The sequence below is a fragment of the Melanostigma gelatinosum genome (genome assembly GCF_949748355.1).
Source record: "Melanostigma gelatinosum genome assembly, chromosome: 3".
NCBI lineage: Eukaryota > Metazoa > Chordata > Actinopteri > Perciformes > Zoarcidae > Melanostigma > Melanostigma gelatinosum.
The window spans coordinates 27,412,424-27,434,400 of NC_136636.1; the positions used below are offsets into that span (position 1 = coordinate 27,412,424).

Sequence of the window (21,977 nt, forward strand, 5' to 3'; positions counted from 1 at the left end):
CTCCACCCTCTCCTCTCACTTCTGGTTGCAAAAAACTAAGATGGCGACGGCCAAAATGCAGAAGGCTTCAAAACCGTAGTGCAGAAACCAATGGGCGACTTCAGGTATGTCCACGTCTCGTATCCAGGCTGTTAATTACACCATACATTACTTTGTTGACCCCAGCGCTGCAAAGCAGCAGCAGGTCCAGCACAGCGATGCTCACCTCAGAGAGGACTCCACGGTGTTTAACAGCCTGGTGCAGAGTGGTGGCCGCCTGTGGAAGTCAACAGGAATGTGTTTGGGGTAGAGATTATCCCCAAGGGCCCTCAGTGGATGTTTGGTGGACTATGGCTTGTCTTATGAAAAACAAATGTCATGTAATGCCTCTCACTTTGCTATGAAAAATGCAGGAGTGTTGCCCATAATAAAACATTCCATCATGGCCAGATATCCTTGTCTTTGTTTGCTCAGCTTTCTAGGAAACAGACTTCCAGTAGATTTGCGATGGTGTTGCTTTTAGAGAGAATCAGTAGCAAGAGCAAGCGGAGATATTTTTTGCTGAACAGATCTGTGAACAAATAATTAGTCCTCTGGTTCAGCCACCCAGAGACTTCGACTGTGTGAGCGCTTGATTCTACGTTTGTCTCGTTTATCCACGCATGTATCATCCTATTAGCTGCTCATGACTGCGGAGCCTCCGAGGCCCTTCATCGGGTTTTGGGGTTTTTTCAGCAAATCTTTTTTTCTGTGTCGCTGTGAAGCTCATTTAGTTTTCTTTTTTTTTTACTGCACTCCACACTGAAAAGAGCTCCAGCAGTGGCCCTCAAACTGTTTTACGACTTCACGCTCACCTTTTATATGTTATGCAACAAGCCAGGCTCCACAAGCAACATACACACCCTAATGTTTTATTTAGGCAACACTATGGAAAAGCAGCATCAGCGGCATGGAACCACAAAGAGGCTCTTTGTTCGGTCGGTGTGTTTTACACACACACTCGCAGCATTCAGAGAGGACCAGACAACACAGCAGTCCTACTAACATTTACCCTTCACTCTCTCTGCGCTGCCCTTGTTATTGCTCAGACCGGTGTGTGTGTGTGTGTGTGTGTGTGTGTGTGTGTGTGTGTGTCTGCCCTTCCCCTCCCCCCCCCAGATAGGGCTGGGCGATATGGCCTAAAAAAAAAATCTCCGATTTTTTTACAAAAAATCCGATTCACGATTTAAATCGATTTTTTTCCCCCAAAATTTTTTGCAGATGACAGAAGCTGTTGAAAACAATTTTTTCTTTTATTTTGTGATGATTTTCCCAAGTAGGTTGATAAAAATAAAGTGCAAACAAAACCTGAACATTGTAGAAAGGTGCCTGTAGTATACAAAAAGTATTTGGTCACTCTTTTGTTTGCCTGAATCATTTAAATATAAAATTAAATTAAACATAACATTAAATGGCATTAAATAGTAGCCTTCCATTGTAAACAACTGTGCAAATGTAACTTTTTACAGTAAGCTTTTCTAACTGAATACACTGATACAAACACAGCATGAAATAAAATGTATATGACCCTTTAACATTCACATTTTCAAAAGTGCAACATCTGATCTAACATCAACATAACATATTTTGCACAGTAAATAAGTGCATGTAAACAAAATCAAGTGCATTCACAACATAACCAACAGTATTAAACAGTAGTGCATGTTTTTTCTAAATATTTTTTGCCAGGAAGACAAGCCTGTCTACTACCTCTGGCTTCAGGCATGCACGGTGGCATGTAACAATGCCCCCCCCACACACTGAAAAGCCTCTCAGAGGGGGCACTTGTAGCTGGCACAGAGAGGTATTTCTTTGCTAAAGTACTTAGCCTTGGAAAGTTAAGTTGGTGACGCTTCCACCAGTCAAGTGGATCGGTGTCTGGGTCAACCTGCTGGACCACAGGTCAGTTGTTGCGGAGTAGAATGACATCCCCTCCAGCTCCGCAGAGATCCTTTGGCGTGTACTATTGTACAGCCGAGGCAAGGCAACGTCAGAAAAATGTTTACGGCTTGGTAGCACGTACCTGGGGTCCAAAGCTTTGAGACGGTGAATAAACCCCGGCTTTTCCATGGTGTATATGGGCACCATATCTTTTGCGATATACATCGCGACTGCATCCGTGATGGCTTTCCACCGGGCACTCTTCTTCTCATGCGGAGTACAGTTGGTGAATGTCTCCAAAATGCTGGGTTGTTGTTGTGAGGTGGCGGCGGCGGCGGCCAGCAGTGAAGCTGCTGGCCGCCATTGTTTTAGTTTGTAAACAATGCGCGCGCACTCTACTACGGGAACCCAACGGGGGGGAGGGGTGGGGGCGATTTTCTCGATTTTCAATAAAACACATCGCCTTAAAGCACACATTCGAATTAATCGATTAAATCGATTTATCGCCCAGCCCTACCCCCAGAGCACGCTATCCATGCTTTGCAAAAATCACCTCTACGGGCAGTCCTTCAAGAACACTGCCTTTTTAATATTATCCTCAGGTTGCCACAGCCAACAGCCGCTCAGAAAAAAAAGACCAGTGTTATGAGGGAAAGAGGATTATGGGGGGGGGGGGGGGGTAATCCTTCACTGATCTTGGCCTCACAGCAGCACGGCTCATCTGGCTACTAGAACCTAAAAAGTGTCCGGTTCAGTTCTTCTTCATCGTGTAGAGCAGCGGTTCCCAAACTTTTTAGGCCACGCACCCCCTTCTACATCCCGACCGGGTTCACGCACCCCCAATCCTTAAAAAAAAGCAACGGAGCCTATTTATAGCCGCATAAAAATCGGACCAATGAGAGAACAGTTTGCTCGCGCGTGGCGTTTGTTTACAAGATAAAAGACTTCATGCACCGTGCCTTCGAAAAGGCAACGGATGTACACCAGAAGATTGGCCACATCTGTAGGGTCGTCTACTTGCAGAGAGTAAAACTCACTCTTCTTCACGCGACCGACTAATGTAGCCAGGATGTCTTCAGACAAGCATCGATGCGGCGACAGTGTTGTTGGACACCGGGATCATGTCCAACTGTTTATTCTCAATCTCCAATCATACATTCCACCATCTCTTTGGCAGCTGGCAAGCACACATCTTCAGTGATTGTGTGCGGTAGCCCCTTTCTCGCTATTCTGTAACCAGATATGAAGCCCGTAGTGCGTCATTTATAGACCCAACACATGAATGAGACTCCAGTTGTTTTTGGCTGTTTTGTAACTCCTCCGATTTCGATATAAAAAATGTAAGGGGCTTTTGACTTGCACTGGCATGTTTGGTGTTCAGGTGGCGACGTAAATAAGAGCTTCAGACTGTTAGCCAGAACCTCACTGCACCGACTGTCTCCTAAAAATCACGTTCCCCCAAAACTAAAATGCATTCTCAATTACGTTTGACCAACGTAATTTTCGGATTTTCTCCCTGATTACGTTTGTGTTTGACTTATTACATTGACTTATTACAAATATGTTTCTAATCAACATTTTAACACTTTAACCTTTTTCTCCCTCTCCCTATTACGCGGTCAGAATACTACCACAACACGCCACCTGTCTCCGGCAGAAACGCGCTCATCCAGGCCGAGCAACGAGGAACATTATGCGGCTACAATACCTCCACAAAGGCCACAACAACTTGTGGGTGGCGGGGGTAGAGGCGAGGCAGATCACAGAAAAATAATAGAGACTAGAGTATTGCAAAGATATGTTGATGAGAAACGTATTTGTAATACGTCAAACACAAACGTAATCAGGGAGAAAATACGTTTATGGTCAAACGTAATTGAGAATGCAGTTTAGTTTTGGGGGAACATAATTTTTAGGAGACAGGACTGTACCATTAGACCACCATTACATTTTTCCTCTCGCGCACCCCCTAGAGCAGGGGTGGGCAAACTTTTTGGATTGGGGGCCACATTGAGTTTTAAAATTTGACAGACGGGCCGGGCCAGTAGCAGATGAATGGAGTGTTTGTGTGAACTAATATAAATTACAAGTAAAAGCCATGACCTAAAAAGTAACTTGCATTTAATTTCAGTGGGAACAGTGCTGTTGGTCACCCTTTTTAACCAGTGCGTCAAAGTTTTGTGTCAGTTTGATTGTGGCAATTCTCAGAACAGATCTGAGGTGTTCATCAGTTAACTGGGCTCTTACACGGTATTTTTTTATTGCATAAATGCATATTTTATCATGCACTTACTTAATAAGCAGTCATTTTTGACAGAGTTTTTAGTGAAAAGGTTAATGACTGTGGTCTTTTTAGCAGCTTGATTCTTTGAAGGGATCATACAAATATTTAACTGTCACATCTAACATTATCAGAGCGCTGCACCAACGTACATTTGTAAGAAATATTACGGTAATCAGCGTTGCATATGTGTCAAACTCTATCGGTGCATCTCCGGTCTGTCTTTGTTCATCCTGCATTGCTCTGTTCTGTTCTTTAATGTAACGTTACTGGAGCGACGGAGCCTCTCCCAGCTGTTGGCAGACTGTTGTGCTAGCAGGCTCGCGAGCGAGCTGTACCCAGCATGCAGTTCGGCGGTGAAATTTTATAAATGTACAATTATTAGTGTTACAGACTGTTGTGTGCTGTGGTGTTTTTCTCTGTTAAAGATAGTTAGTTGTGGGTTGTTAATTGTTGTCAATGTTCCCTCTAATTTTTCATGTGTCTGGGCATACACACAAGCTCCCTGAGCACACTGAGGACCACTGTGAGCAACATCAGATGTGCACGCTGTGGCCACACACCAGTATCACACCTGTTCAAAACCTTGGATCATAGCAAGTTACATGGCTTATTAAAATAATCAAATTACAGCAGCAATTTTCACTAGTTTACTTTTAATATAAGTGATTTGACAAACTTTAAAGGAAAAAGACAAAAATCTTGTTGTTCATGAGATGTGTAGTATGTTTTATGTGAGAGTCCTGCTTGGCCATGGGAAAAGTCCTGCTTTGGCCTGTGTGAGGTCCTGTTGTGGCCTGTGTGAGGGTCCTGTTCTGGAAGAAATGATACATATACACCTTTCAGACATAACATTTTGTTCACATTAAAACATTCACATTTTGCACAATGACATGTGCTGTAGCTTGTGTGATACAGTGTAAATTCCTGTAACTCTGTCTGTAAAATATGTAATTACTCAGTTTTTTATTATCATTTCTACTACCCATAAATTATCTAGTAGTAACATAATTTAATGATTAATATCCATAAGTAAAAAATCTTAATAAATGTCACTAGAATATGCACAAATCTGACTTAAATTTTACCTTATTTTTCACGTCTGTCCTTCTCACTTCTCCAATGGTTGTACACTTTGTCCAGGTTGATGGCTTCGTCTGCTTCTTGCTTTGACTTTATGTCGCTGCCCGTTCGTTTCGCCATGATAAGGGGTTAGCATTTGCGTCTCGTAACTCCGCCTCACTGTTGATAGCTAGCTAACCTGCACGGCGCGAATGGGCAGGGCAATAGTGTCAATGCTATGATTGGCTGCGTAGCGTAAGTGAACCGAATCGTATCATTGGCTGGACACCTGTCACTCACTGAGTTACGTTGCAAAATAGTACAGAAAACTAAATTATTATTATTATTATTATTATTATTGGTTTAATTGATTAGATAAGATTAGGACTAATATTAGATATTAATTAATACGTTTATGTTGAATTTTATTTTATGCGCTGCATAAATTTTCTTGTGCGCTGAGAATGTGCGAGCAGTGCGCGATTGCTCAAGCGCGCAGCTTAGAGGGAACATTGGTTGTTGTGTTATAAAGTTATGACCATAACTAGAGTTCCCTCTCAATACATATAAGAGAACTAGCGCTGACCGCTGCCCAATAGTGGCAAAGAATACATTTAGCTGCCTGTTGAAAGCAGACAGCAGTTGTTTCGGCTATGCACCGGTATAATGGTGTGTGAAGAATTCATATCATACCGGAAATAAAAAAACGGTATACTGCCCAGCCCTAGTCTTCATTGTAGTTTGGGCAATTCTGTACCGATATCTGACGGGCCGGATTAAAAGGCCCACGGGCCGTAGTTTGCCCATGCCTGCCATAGACTGTAGGTGTAAACGGCAAATCTCTATCATCTCTATTCATGCTTCGGGGACACACTGAATGATGATAGGAGTGTTCAGAGATCTGTTTCATTGTATTTCTACCTTACCTGAAAATAGAGGCTCAGTTGTATATACATATCAGATATTGTTTTGCATTCATGAGCAAAGGAAATACTGATGAATATGCAGCTTTCTAGTAGCAGACGGTGGATAATCTCAGATAATTGTTGAGCTGAAATCTCCTTACTGTGGAGGACATTACAAAATGACAACGACAATTAAGAGTAAATTGGAATAATTTAAATGGACTCAGAATGCTGCCAGAAAAGATAATCCCTGACATGCAGCCTTTTGACCTCACTCTCGCACTCAATATTATGTGGCGTATTTGTGGTATTAAGCTTTTCTTATTACTCCATATCTTGTTGAATAATCCCAGAGCTGTCTCTACATGTGGAAAGAGGACTAGACATTTTTACGCAGAGGAAATGCCACGATGATTCAGTTATTACCCTTCCTCTGCTTCATTTCCACTTTTCACTTTCAGTGAAATGAAGTGTAAATCAACATTGATCGGATCTAAGCTCTGGTAATTCTGAATGTTTGTACGATATTTCATTGTAATCAATCCAATAGTACAATAATATATAAGATATAAGTATGTATAATATAATGAGATATATTCACTGAAGTGAATACCATTGCATTACCATTGTTATGCCGATGACACCCAGCTGGTCTTGTCATTTCCCCCCGGGGACCCTCAAGTGGAGGCACGCATTGCTGCGTGCTTAGCTGACATCTCGATGTGGATGACGACACACCACCTCAAGCTCAACCTGGACAAAACCGAGCTACTGTTCCTCCCGGCGAAGGGTTGCCCGCACCGAGACCTGTCCATCACCATTGATGATACCGTGGTGACGCCAACTCGAACTGCGAGAAACCTGGGTGTGACCCTGGACGACCAACTGTCGTTCTCAGCAAAACATTGCATCGGTCACACGCTCCTGCAGATTCCTGCTCTACAACATCAGGAGGATTTGCCCCTTCCTCACTGATGAGACGGCGCAGGTGCTCATCCAGGCTCTTGTCATCTCTCGCCTGGACTACTGCAACTCACTACTTGCCGGAGCCCTGGTGTCGGCCATCAGACCTCTGGAGATTGTCCAGAAAGCTGCAGCTCGCCTGGTGTTCAATCGCCACAAGTTCTCCCACACAACTTGCCTTCTCCGTTCTCTACACTGGCTTACCTGTGAGAGCCCGCATCCAGTTTAAGACTCTGGTGCTAGCCTACAGGGCAGTGAAAGGAACAGCTCCTTCCTATCTCCAGGCCATGGTCAAGCCCTACACCCCCGCCCGACCTCCTCGCTCTGCTACCTCGGGGCGACTGGTTGCCCCGTCGCTCAGAGGTCCCTGCGGCCGATCGACCCGGTCGCGGCTGTTTTCTGTCCTGGCCCCTCAGTGGTGGAATGAACTCCCCACTGACGACAGGACGGCAGAGTCGCTGCCCATCTTTCAGCGCAGGCTGAAAACTCACCTCTGCAAGAAGGCCTACCCTTAGGCTTCCGCTTAGCACTTACTTAGCATCTATTGTATTCATACTAGCTTATTGCACTTATCATTTTCATATTAGTTTGTGGCACTTACTGCATTTGTTTGTTTCTGCACTGTACGTTGGCGCTGGTGTATGCTCTTAGATGCTTGCTTGAGGAAAGGACATGCACTTATGACTTCTGGTGACCAGTTGTTCTCTCGACAACCGATGTTGAATCCACTTATTGTAAGTCGCTTTGGATAAAAGCGTCTGTAATGTAATGGACTGACTGATCAGCTGACAGACTGAAACTATAACTAAGTCCCGCCCCCCTTAGTTACTGTTTCTAGAACAGACAAGCTTCACAAAGAAACATGGCCACGCCGGTTCCATTTAGCTGCAATATAGAGGCTGACAGAACGTACATCTTCAAGATCGTAAAACTTTACTCAGGAAACTTAATCTCTAGTCTAAATACATGACACCAAACGTTACTTAGAGGCGGCAGGTACTGTAGCCATACTGAGAGCAAATAAAGGACGAAATCACGCAGCTTTACCAGGAAGTCCTTGAGCTCAGACTCCAGCACCGACCAGCCCACCCTGGACAGACCATGGACTGTGTATAAGAAGAGGACGTAGTCATCCTGACATCACCCGTTGGTTTGTGGAGTTTGTTTTGAAGCCTCAAGTTCGGTGATTTCGCCGTCTCCATGTTGTTTTACAGCCAATGAGCGGAAGTGACCATATTTGGACTGTGGAAGAGTGACGTAGAGACACCGTAGACGTCGCTGATAGCAGCAGATACCTGTCGATCACAGTAAGCCCTCCCTAAGGCATACCCTTTATGCTTTATGGTCTATTTGAGTCTAAATGAACATCATGCTGTATTGAAGACTTAAAACTAGAGATTGATACCATAAACTCATGTTTACAATGTTTACTGAGGTAATAACTCAAGAGAGAAGTAGTCATTGTCAGGAAAGGGGAAGTTGACTGAGGTTCTAAGCACAAAGCGAAAAGGGGCGGGGCTGAGGAAAGGTCAGTTGCAATCCTTCGAGCCATGCATGGCTATACATTATTATAGTACTGATACTGCAATATGTGTAGTATAGGTATCCTGATGTTGGATGATTAAATGACAAGTTAAATCATATTTTGACCAGATGTCACATAAACTTCTGCTTCGATCTTTCATATCTTGTAGTTTGGGGCATCCGTGCCAGATTTGGAGACAATGGGCTTCGTGGTCTTCCAGGAGTTCACAAAACACTTTTGTGTTGGACTCTGAAACAGCCAACACAGGAGCTCAGTTGAATAGCCGTGTCAGTAAGACTACAGCACTGGGCCAGTGAGCATCATTCAAAATTATTTGAGAGAGTTTGGGTTGGTGTTGTGAGTGTGTGCTGACTGGCTGTTGAGCTCAACACACACACACAGGAAGGGAAAGGAAAGTGTAATTTTTAATGTGGATGTTGCTCGGGATACGGTCTTCAGCTCTGTTGCTAGGAAACTTGCACCAATCACACTTCGTTTCTTAGCTGCACTGTTGCTTTTGATTCTCGGAGTCAGCATTGTGCTGACGGCATGAAATCCTGTACTGCAAGGCCAAGTAGCATTAACAAGCTGTCAAGGCCTGAGGGGAAAGTGTGTATCTGGTCCCCTCTCCGCTGACTAGAGTCATGAATATGAAGCAGCTTCTGGCTTTATTCGTTCACTCACACACCACATCAAACAAAAGATAAGACTGTCAGAGGGAGGCTAGATCAGCTGACGGCAGCACTGGATCTGCAGAGGCGTAGACAAAACACAGGTGGAGGTGAACCAGGGCTGGCTAGAGGATCCGGAGGGAGTGTGTAGACCAGGTGTTCTATGAGTGATGTGAATACTTAATAATCATTGAAGGTAATCATAAAAATAGATGACCTTAAATGTCCATTGTAAAAATCCATTCCAATTTGTCTAGCTACTTTGTTCGAGACAATGAGTCCACTGACTGAAACGCTCATTTGAAAGTGTCTGGCTGTCACTGTGCCTAAAGGCCTCAGCGTGCTTCAGAAGAAGTGTCAGTCTTCACAGGACTACCACTGTCCCTTTACTTGTGCTCCACTGACTGTTATCCCCATTTCCTCAATTTCATCACTGTGATGCAGCCAAGAGGAGGCTATGACAGCAGGCTTTTTGAAGGCATGTCAGACAATCTGGTACATTTGACGCATGTTGAGGCCTTACAGACTTGTAATCAGGTCTAAAGCTGTGTTGCCACAGGGTAGAATCATCTTTTGCTCAAATTGCTCACTGCTCACTCCAAAAGAAAGTTGCGTTGTATTTAATTAGGGCTGTACCAAACATTCGTTCTGAATTGAGGTTTTCTTTATATTCAAAGCTTCTATTGAGTTTTTTGAATGAAGCAATGTCTGTTGTCATATTATAAAATAAAATCCTCTGAACAAAATGTCTTAATTTGAATATTGTGATTCATCGGATTAATGAGTTATTCTTTTGTTAATTAGATCATCTTTCTTGAATAAATACAACTCATCAGTGCGTGCCTCTGTTTGTGTAAGGCAAACAGTTTATTAAATACCCTGAAAAGGTTGCCTTTGAAAGGCTAAACACCAATAAATAGCACAATATTTCGTTGGGTAAAAACATGTCGTGAATTTTGTAAATTATTGCATCTGTCTTTTTTCCAAACATTTTTGACTTTTTCACTGAACAACCCTCTGGAGTTATTGGAAATGTTTGGATCACACGAGTCTCCAACAATTCTACGCAGTCGCCAGTGGAATCAAATTCTGTGCATAGTACAATATTAATAACATCAGTGTAGCCTGATTATCTGCAACTGTGCCGACAGACCAGCTTTAAACACAATGAATAGACATGCACAGCATTCAAACGTTGATTAGATCACAGCGTTTGTGTTTAAATGTAGGCTATTATATGGCTATTTAAAACATATGTCTTGTGGTTGTTCTATATGGCAGAAATTCTGGAATATTTATTGCTTTATTGGCTGGCCAAAATCAAATCTAGCATTAACCCTGGCTGCCAGTGTTGTTTTAATCTACAGTATATGTCAGCAATGTCTCATAATGTCAATGAGTGTGATTCTGACCATGAAAGTCTTGAGTTTTACTGTTGACATACTGTTAATGGATGTATTTGTGGCGATTCAGAAACACAGTGGCGCTGCATGTGAATCATGTTGTAGCCATGCTTTTCACCCGTTAAACATCACAACTCAGCATCTTGTGTATCAGAAGGTCTCTGCTCTCTCAGCCTGCTCACCACGTTGTCATTCATGCGTTCACTACTACTGTAAGTGCTGTGTGTCCAGCTGCCTGTAGGCCCGGTACTGCTGCTGTGCTGCAGAACTTGGTGATTTAAGAAAATAAATTTAAAATGGCAAAAAATAGCTCTTGTCCTCCCTTCTTCTCCTCTCTGTCAGAGGAGTTTCTGCATTCTTTCTGATAATATATGCATAGTCCTCCTCACCATAATCAGCATGGCAAAACACAAGCTATAATTTTCCTGTGAAGTTATTGCCCCATGAAAACACAGATGTGTGCACACACTCACACGCTCACATTGACTCTCGTCAACGTTGGTGCTAGACCAGTGGTCCCCAACCACCGGGCCGTGGATCATTTGGTACCGGGCCGCACAGAAAGAATAAATATTATATTATTTCCGTTTTATTGATTATCAGAGTCGGAAAGAAGTTTTATTTTGAAAAATGACCGGATTCTCTTGCAATTCCATCCACCTGTGCCTGTTGACAGGTGGATGAACGTGATACATTACCTCAAAAATGAAGACCGCAAACTAGCGAAAAGTTGTAACTAACTTTTGGAGAGATTCTTTGCAAAGGGGAAAAGGTTCAGGTTACTTTTATTTGTACCCGTAGGTAGACTTGGTTTGCAAATAGAGAGAGAGGCATCCATCTCGACAGACATTACAAACAGCACAGACGACAAGACAAACATGATGAAAGTACACAAGGCTAAAAATCAGTCAATCAATAAGTAGAAAAGGCCACTAAGGAGACTGAAGAAGAACCTACAACTTCCAAGAAAAATAAAGCGTAATTTAACAGACAATATCAGGAGTCTAATTAAATATCAGGAGTAATTCTGACGTCACAAACCCGCTCTGCAGAATATGTGTCGACAGAGGAAGATCAGCTGCTGGAAGTTGTAAATGACGGTGGCCTGAAAAGTATGTCTGAGACAACAACTCTGCTGGTGTTTAGGATTAAAATCAAGGCTGGATATCCTGAGATCGCCACTAAAGCACTGAAAACGAATGTTTGAAATGGAAGCAGGCTTCCATTTCAAACATCCTCTTTGTGAAGCGGGATGTTCTGCAGTGACGACAATCAAAACAAAATTACGGAGTAGACTGGACACTGTGGAGTTCGAGAGCCTCTTAAACTGTGGGAATTACCGCCTTTGACCCAGTAATACTAAAAAGTCAGCCGTTTCAATTATGAACAAAAGTATTTAATACTTCTGATGCTAATACAATTACACAGTGAAGCACATTAATTACAGTATCTATAGATATATATTCTCTGCGCAGAGAAGCATCTCACCCTCATCCCAGCTGTTCCCACCTTGAGACAACAGCAAAAAGAGACCGATCCTCTGCCAACACTTCCTGATCACAATTTGAAATCCCCTCCCCTCTTGTCCATTTTAGTTCCTATTGGCTAACTCCAGCTGGCTCCTCCTCTCTCAGCCAGCTTAGGACTCCTGGCTCGGGTGATGCTCCGTCTGCGTCCGCTGAAATTGTCTCTAAATCTGACTCTCCCTTGGCTATTCTTCACAGTTTAATACATTCAATGACTGTCTTTTATGGTTCAACACTTCTATGATACACATTGGATTCTATATAAAGATAAGGATTTGCAACTTTTGGCAAAAGCTTCACAAGTTTCACAAACATAGATCTAAGGTGCTACAATTCTCTTAAGATACACTTCTAACTACAAACTCTAAAACACTTCTACAATTATGAATCTTCTAATTATGTATTCCAAAACACTTCAAATTATGATTTCTTAATTATTAAACACTTGTATTATAATTTCTTAAAACACAGTTCTAAACCCAAATTTCCTACAACACACTTCAGGTGTCTCCATTACCCCCAGATGGGACAGTCTCGTTGCAGAGAAACAATTTCAGGGCTCCCACTGATTCAGCATTATTGTGAGTTGTATTTATTTATGCATTTTACATTTGTTTTCATGCCGGTCGTATCATTTTATTTCGTCGTGTTTTTCCGTCACACCTTGAAGTCTGTGAAAATATTGTCTTTCATGAAACCGGTCCGTGGTGCAAAAAAGGTTGGGGACCTCTGTGCTGGACAGCAACTTTGTATGGTCTATATGAGCATGATGACTATGATGTCTACAGATTTCTGTCCAGTAATACCTGAAGAAAAAACAAGTTGACCATCTGAAACACAAGCAGTTTGAGGATGTTTTGTGCTCTGGTCACAGTTTTCTCTATGTGGCCTTTATTTTCTCTGCAATATATAAGTTCTGCACCTCTATGGAACCAGCACAGTTACGGCTAGAAGAAGGTATCGCTCCAACATGTCCGTTACAATGCTATCAATTATTGAGAAGAAAACACAAGTAGAATTTTATGGATCATTTATCTTACATGAATTGGAAAACTATGGAATCTCTATATCCAACATGTTTCCAAGTGTCTAACAGTGCCACCAATGTTAGAATAAAAGGGTGGCTCTATGTGCTTTATTCATTGAACTATTCACATTTTTACCACCTCTCCTCAATGCTCTGTGTTGACAGCCTGCAGTTCAGTCCAAGTTTCACAGAATTCTTTTTCACGTGATTGTTGGTCTCAGGCGAGTCAATCATGGCTTATTAGTTGCGCTGAAAAGAGCAGAATTTAAAGTTTTTTACAGAATCTGTTAAGAGAAAGTGATTTATTTGTGGCGAGATTTTAAATGAGACATGTAGAATATAATGTTTTCGATAAAATATCTCAATGTTCAGCTTTGTTTTTGGCTGCTTTTTCTGCCAAAATCGTTCATCACATGATTTGTTCAAGGAACGTCAGAAAGATGAAAATCTGACAATAATGACGTTTTTTACAGCCTCTGGTTGTGAGAAACGGTCTAGTTTTGCTGATTGTTTAAAGAAAACATGCTTTTCCATCCCGCCGGCGGGTTCTGGGGTTCAGAGGGTTTTAAACAAAACCTCAGCAGATGTTACGCTGTTGTTTCCAGAGGGCACTGTCGGCACAGTTCACGGTGCTCAGGGTCCTCTCTTGTTGAGGACAACGTTCCTTCCACGAAATATAAAGTGAAGAAAACCCACCAAAGAGCTGCAGAGCTGTCTGTAGCATATAAAAGCCAGCTGGTCCTCCATGTCCACCTGTGCAGGCACAAGATGGCCGACAGTGTGGAAGTCCACTTGGCCCAAGCTCAAGGCAGGCTGGAGTCACACGCTTGTGTCCATAACTGGCCCAGGATCTGCATTGGGCGGGGACAGAGCAGACCAATGTCAAAGATCGTGTTTGGCTAATTAGCTTCTGGATTAGTGCCGTCCAGCCCACCAGAGCTCCTGGTGGAACAGCACAGCTATTCACTGCACGGCTTCTGGAGCTTCCAGCTGTCTCACTCCGTGCCTCCTGCTGGTAGTGGAGGGGCCTTACTACTCTCCTGCTCCACCCTCTCCTCCAAATATGGTCGCTTCTTGTGGCTCCAAAAAAACGAAATGGCGACGGAAAAAATACCAAACTAGAGGCTTCAGAACGGTAGTCAACAAAATAACGGATGACGTCGCGGTGAATACGACCACTTCTTATACACAGTGTTTGCCTCAGAGCTCATTCTGACTCTTATGGTCAAGAGTCTCTTCCTGCTGTCATCTTTTAGCTCTTTAAACCACTCAGACCCCTAAGCAGTTAAATGCAGTGTCAAAGAGTGTGTCTCGCTGTGTTAAGTTGGTAATGATAACCTGTGTGTGTGTGTCCGTGTCCACCCTTCTATTCTGTATGTGTGTGTGTGTTCGTTCCATTGGACATCTGTCATCCACAGTGAATGCGTCGCACAATTGAATGATACACCAGGATGTAATACACACATGCCGCTCTATACTTTGCCAAATCCAGTGCGGTGCAGGGGTTAAAAGCATGTACTTGTACACTACGCATCTGCCACTGTGTCCACCAGCAGACAGGAAGCCTCCCACATAGACATCCTGTGACTAGAAACACAACAAACACGTCCTACCTTTAACTCATCACTTTACCGTTTAAACCAGTCTAAATAAAACCTTATTATCACAGACAATCTTCCGTTTTCAAAAATGAATGAATTTTTTCAACACAGTAACAGAATATTGATTCATATTTTTAAAAAATCGGATTGGTTGAGTCTTACAAATCCCATCAGGAGCGCTAAAAGGAGGCAGAGGAACCTCGTGTTCTACTGTCAGGCTGTAGTGACACTTTGAGTAAATGTGACTAAAAATATTTTCGCCAGCAGCCGTAGCTTTATAAGACTCAGTGAAGATGACACAGGTGACATATAAACAATGTCCCTGGCTGGGATTGAACACGGGCTGTTGCGGTTGTGTAGTTTTGTAGATGTGAGTTATAACTTAGCCTTCAAACATTTGTGCTTCTTTGCTGGAGTGCGATCAAAAGTTATTGCTCGCCCCGCCGTAGACGCTCTACGATGTGAGCCGCACCTGTCTGCATCTGAGTTACGATCCAGATAAACTCTGGTGACTTTAATGGCTTCCTGTCTGGCAGCTGTGGCTGTTTATGATCGCCCTGATGACTCGCTACTTGCTCTCATCTGTGCCCTCGTAACATCTAATTCCACCACAGACATGATGACCGGACTCAGCGGACTGTTGCAGCGACGCTTGGAGGTGTTGCTCACTTCTTTATTGTTCTGCTGTTTGCTTAAGTGAATGCACTGTAATAGGCATATAGTGTTGTTATGCTGAAACTGTAAAATCATATTTTATTTTGTTTTACAGACTGTAGCTGGTAGAACCATCTTGTTTTGGCTTGTCTATTGACTTAATGATGAGTTAGTGCTGAGCTATTATTCAAAGTAAAAGTTTAATTTTGAAGCGGAAGATAGAGAGAAATCAAAAGTTAAAACCACTTTTAAACTTATATTTGCTTTGGTGCTCCTGAACGTGAGTATGAATATCAAATATTAAATCTTAAATTCATTAGCTAACTTATTTTCTTAATTCATTCTGTGCTGTTTTGAATGAAAGTTGATTTCCTTCAAACAAAATGAGAAAAACTGTCACAGTCGACATGAACGGACTGAGATATGAAAACGGTAAAAATAACTCAAGTGATGCAGGAGGCGTCCTTTAGTGGCTGAGGTCACATCTGACCTGGGCTCAGTGAACACCACTGATTGACGCATGCACACGTTTGGTTTAGAGCAGGGGTCTCAAACTCATTTTCACTCCGGGCCACATCAGCACAAAGGCCCCCAAAGGGCCGGTTGTAAATGTAAGACTGTGTAAATGTAACTACTCCTAACATATTGTTAAATAACTGTCTCTGCATTTGATTATTCAAGTGTAAAAATATTGTACATGCAGTTATATAAATGTAAACATATATTTAAGCACATTTCTGTTATTATAGCTTAAATCTTTTTAACTTAGGGTTAAGAAACCCACATTACTCTATCAAAGATCAAACTATTAAAGAAAATATCAAAGACAAATATCAAACAAGTTATGACAATAACTTTGTTCAATGCTTAAAATCCTTTCAAGGGTGCCTTTACACAATCCCACATGAAGTATTTCATGTGTTTTAAAGCCACGTTTAAAGTAGTCTTCAATGTACTCATGTCAAGTGTACAGTAACCAGCCAAAGAGCTGCTTCTATGTTTAAGTATCTCACCATTATGACTTTCTATCTCATAATTTCGACTTTCTATCTCATAATTTCGACTATGGGGATATTTTTATTATCAAGTCCAATTTTAAAAACAAACAAAAAAACAATTTTTTTTTTTTTTTTGCTGGTGGATTCGCAGGCCACATAAAATGACGTGGCGGGTCGGGAGTTTGAGACCCCTGGTTTAGAGGCTAGAGGGGATCCCTGAGAGTGGACGTCAAAGTCAAAGTCAAAGTTCACTTTATTGTCAAAGTTTCCACATGTGTTATGCATACAGAAAATTCGAAATGCCGTTTCTCGCAGTCCCACAGTGTAATATAGACATGAACATATAACATATAATAGAATAAAATAGAATAAAGTTAAGAACATAAGGGCCTAGATAAAGGATTTAAACAAGTAGCAGCAGAGAATAAAAAGTGACTGGTGCTGATAAAAAGTGACTGGTGCTGATAAAGTGACTGGTGCTGGATGAGGGAAGGGGTGTGAGGGGGAGTAGATGTCCTGGTATGTTCCATTTGAGGCAGTGGGGAAAGGTGGGTGAGGGGGAGGGTAGAGAGGTCAGGGGAGAGATGGCAGGGGGGGAGAGAGGGGGAGCGAGAGGAGAGAGGGAGGGAGAGAGTTCAGCATCCTGACCGCCTGGTGGAAGAAGCGTCCGTCCTGTCTTGTGTCCAGGCTCACCCTGTGTCCCACCCGGGGGATTCTTGAGGGTCATAAACATTTAGCGATCATGGGAACTTGGTTTACCCATCCAGCTCCTCTGCAGGGACAAGTGGCTCTGTCCACTGAGCCGTGTCCACAGAAGCCACTGTCCTCATCCCTTAAAAGGACCTGATGAGGGAAACTGAGGGACCTTTTATGTGTTAATTTCTGGAAGGACGTTTTCCGGAAGAGAGCGCAGGATAATGATTCTCTCCCCCCCCCCCTCCTCTTCGCCCGCTCTGCCTGAAGTTCATCAGCCGAGGAGGAATGTGATCTTTTAGATGGGTGGCGATAGTCGGGGTTTCTCGATAAATAACTTCTTGTCAGCCAGCCAAGCAGTGCTGTCCAGCTCCAGCAGCAGCAGGCACCAGTAACCATGGCGCTTCTGCACCAGCCTGTTAAAGGGAGAGTTCAGTTGTATGAGTTGCTTTTACATCGTCAGTGTATTAACTACAGTAGATGGACTTTAAAGAAACCGGCAGGAGTACCAGCACAGGAGCAAAGCTATGTACTGCTGTGGACGTATTTAAGACACCTAAACATATCTATATCAGTTGAAGTGTACGTCTATTTTTCGACATTTTTTACAGCTTAAACTTAGTTTATACTTGCCGTAGTGAAGCAGACACTAGAAAATGACGTAGTCCCACCCTGCGCTCGTCGTACACGTCTGAATGTTTGTGACGACGCATGATCACCTGACTGTCTCACATAGTTCACTGATAAAAACACTCTTTACATGTCTAGGGATTATACTAAGGAGGCCAATTTGTTTTTAAATGTTTGAGAAACAGGAGGTCCCAAAAATCTTAATTTGAGTAAATATTTTACAGCCACGGTTTACAGGATATTCAACCTTTGTTTCTTTATAATGTATGTAATAATAAGTAGTCCATGAATATGTGATATGAGTTTACAGATAATTACAATCCTGAACCGTCCTCAGGCCTCCTGCTGGGTGCTGCGGGGGCCCTAACGGTTTACACAGCTCGTATATCGCGGCAGTAACAGTTGTGCTGTGGAGACCAGGAGGATGCTGGCGGCCGGTGTTTGTGTAATGGAACACCGCAGGCTCTCACAGCCACTAAAGCATCCTTTGTAAACACTGTTTGTTGGTGTAAGACAGTGACTGACTGCAGAGGGCTGCGCTCACTCAAGGCCTCGCTGAGTCCCACTGTTCCTGTGTGTGCGTGTGTGTGTGTGTGTTTATTTGTCTAAAGTGTACAGAGGAGGGACTTCTCATTACAGGCGTGTGTGTGTGCTCGTGCACGTTTGTGTGTTTATGTTCCCAATCGCGTCGCTAATTAGAAACGTGTTTTATTTTCCCTTCCCCCTCGGACTGAGAATGAGGGTGTTGAATGGACCATTATGAGTAGACACTGGAATTATCTCTCTCTGTCTCTGTCTCTCTCTACCTCTCTCTCTGTCCCTCCCTCTCTTATTATCACGAGTCACATTCCATCAGTACCCAGTGAGCACTGAGGCTTGCGAGCACATGTTTGTGGCGATTCCGCTCGTTGTTTTCACCTTCTTTCTCTCATCCCCGTCTTCCCCTTTCACCATTGTCTCCCCGTAACCCTGTTTCTGTCCACTAATGTCACTCTGCCAGCTCTTTCATTTCAGAACCCCCCCTGCCGTTGCCCCTCTCTGTCTCCTCCAGAATGTGGGATAGCTGAATTGAAAATGAATGAAAGGCTGGACTCAATGAAGCGGATGATGGCTCAATTGAATGTGCCTCTCAGGAATGCCTGGTGGTGGTGTGCAGTCCTTTGCCTGCAGCTCAGGCTCCAGTCCGCTTGTGCGGCCTTGGGTCGTGGACGGACCGCTTTGGTTTGTCGTGTTGGGATTCTTCTCTGCTGGTCCTGTCCTTCTGCTACGTGTCCTTATCAATACATTAGTACTGGTGAGGACGTAAGGCGATCTCTGATTCGAGGACTGAGGTGGCTCATCTCTGTGTGTGTGTTTGTGTGTGTGAGTGTATATCTGTGTAAATATATATAAATACACTCGCACTTTATATATTTACACAGATTGTGTATATACCTGTGTTTGTTTGCAAACCTACTTTATGATATGTATGACCTATGTATATGACTTACTGTTTCTGCAGACTGGGCTGGAACAAGGTGGAGTCATCACTTAAAAGTAAAGGAACATTTAGATAAAGCAATTACACGGCAGACGCACATTTCCTCCTCTCATCAAACTGATACATTTTGGCTTACTATAAAAACCTTCTACTCGGAGGCGAAATGTGATTTCTAACATTAGAGAATCGAATCACAGGTCCATTCTCTTGTTCTCATGTGTCTGAAACTGTGAATGAAGTTGAGCCTGATCGGATTATTCACTGCAGGAAAGTGAAACCTCTTCCATTTGAGATCAGCTCGGAGCGATGGCCGTCCAGTGTACTGTAGTTTTTGGCCATTTGATTTGCAGCTTTCAGCAAATTCTGAAAGAAGAGGAGTCCTTTGGCCCGTTCCTGTTTGATGAGTGGATTGACAGTCTGCACGTTTTCAGCACTAGTGAAGGAAACACCGCTGTGCTCCAAATCCGACCCTGTTTCTGAGAGAAGGAAACAGGAGAAGCAGTGTATTTGTTGAACTAGTGCTTCCATGAGTGAACATGCTTGTCATTCCTGTCTCGGCTCCGCTGGGCTCTGGATCTGTGCTTTCTCAGGATTATCTGCACAGGGCTGGAAAGCGCCTTCCCACCAGAGTCGTGACACGCTGACTCCAGAGTTCAGGCTCCGGGGCCACAGAGAAGCAGCTATTTCACCAAGTACTGAAAACTCTACCCCCCCCCCCCCCCCCCTAGATCTGATGATTTGGGGTTCGGTCACTGAGGCATCCATAATTCAGCTTGACCTCTGTGCTCTGCTCGGTCTGGAACTGGAGGTGGTTCTACATTAAGCATGCCAGTGAGTGGAAAAACAAACATGTGCACGGAAGTGCCTGCTGAGGAGTTTGATTCAAATCACATTTGGTTGATATTCTATAGATAAGAATGATCCTAATTATTGTGCTCTAGTAAATATATTTCACTCCGTCGTTGGCCTCTTGCCAGGTCTTTACCCTCGTTCCCACATACAGGAGATTGCCACCAACAAAGCCGGCTTTCTAATGCTCCTAGTGTGGCAGCAAAAGAGGTGTGTGTGTACACTTGGTGAGGACCGGCCTGTTCAGTGGGTTGAATAGTGTCTTTTTCAGTCTGTTCCCACCCCCCCCCCCCCCCCCCCCCACAGGAGGCTTTATTGTATATGGAGAAGAATGGGAGAACTTGCTGTCATAACTGACTGCTGAGTATTAGTGTTTCACAAAGTAAGCATGAAACCACCGATCCAGGAGGTCAAACAAGAGAACTCTAACCCTTCTCAAGCTTCTCATGCCAGCTTATTTTACCTCATGGCAACTTGTTGCAGGGACTCTGAAACCAGATGGTTTTGTACCTTGTATCCTAGCAATGAGGTGTGTGTGTGTGTGGCACTGAAAGGCCTCTTGGACTGACACTACTTGACTTGGCCTCTGCTGAGGGCTTTTTATACGCAAAAAAGAAGCGGATGTAGCCAGTTAGACATAGGTCTGACCGGAATTTCAATGGGTATGAGCTTTCCACGACTCTTAGTGGACTGCAGGGATGCCAACAAATACAAGGTGTTTGAACATCACAGTCTGTCAGTAGGCTTGTGATAATGTCCTTTAGCGTGAGGTTTGTTATCTCTGCATTAGCTGCTGTAAATCACACTGGGTGTCCTAGCATAGTAGGCTTGGGTATTACGATATACCAGGGTATTTAACTAAAAATATGCTGTACAAGTAGCTTTAAAGATGCAAATACATTTTTTTCCTCTTACCTGTGGTGATATTAATCAATCTAGATTGTTTTGGTGTGAGATGCCAAGAGTAGAGATGTCTGTCTTCCGGGCTTGTGGTGCTAAAAGCGCCAAAAATACATTTGAACTCTCTACAACAATGTCTCTTTGACCCTGTTAGTGGTTTCATGTGTTTTCTTTCTACCAAGCTACACCCTCCAATCTAATCATGAACGAGATGCTCGTGACAGCGCGAGATGTAGACATGAATGGCTGTAACATTAGCTAGCTCAGTGGTGCTAGGTGAGATAACGGTATGGAGTATCCATACTTCCTTCTGTGCGGGGATGCAGTTGGTGGGTGTAGTTTTGTTGAAAGAAAATAGACCCTAAATGAAACAAGGTTTTTGGTTTATCTTGAGTAACAGGGTCATAATTTCATGAAGACAGACATCTCTACAGCTGATATCTCCAACACTCTGCAACTCATATCAAAACAATCTAGATTGATAAATAGCACTACAGGTAAGAAGAAAATATGTATTTTTGATTTTGGGGTGAACTGTCCTATTGAATTATGTATGAAGTCCGCTGTAACGTAATAGCTGTGAGCGTAGAAGTGCAGTGTGTGTACAGTTTATTTGTCAGTGAATGACTAAAGCTACTGGCTGCATGGTCATCAATGCTAGTGCTGCTGGCTAGGGCAGCTCGCAACAGCATTTTTCCTGTGTGGCCCTCAATCATATGCTGGCTCCTTAAATTGGCACTCGGTCAACACACCTTTGAGAACCCCTGGTTCAGAGTATACTGATATATATTCTCTCTCCTTTGTATTGCAGGTTGCGTCCAGAAGGATGTGCTTTTAAACCTGAGCAGCTGGGAGGTCAAGAGGTGACATGCCTCTGTAAAACACCACTGGAAACAAATGGTGAGTCAAT

The 21,977-nt window shown here is 43.2% G+C and overlaps 1 protein-coding gene across 1 annotated transcript in view; it reads left to right on the forward strand.

Moving 5' to 3' along the window:
- Positions 1 to 21,977, forward strand: part of plxnb1b (plexin b1b) — a 154,875-nt gene that overhangs the window by 47,779 nt on the left and 85,119 nt on the right. Inside the window, exon 3 of the mRNA XM_079265954.1 lies at positions 21,879 to 21,967. The gene's annotated coding sequence lies outside the window, so the exon portion shown is untranslated. The remainder of the gene's footprint in view (positions 1 to 21,878; positions 21,968 to 21,977) is intronic.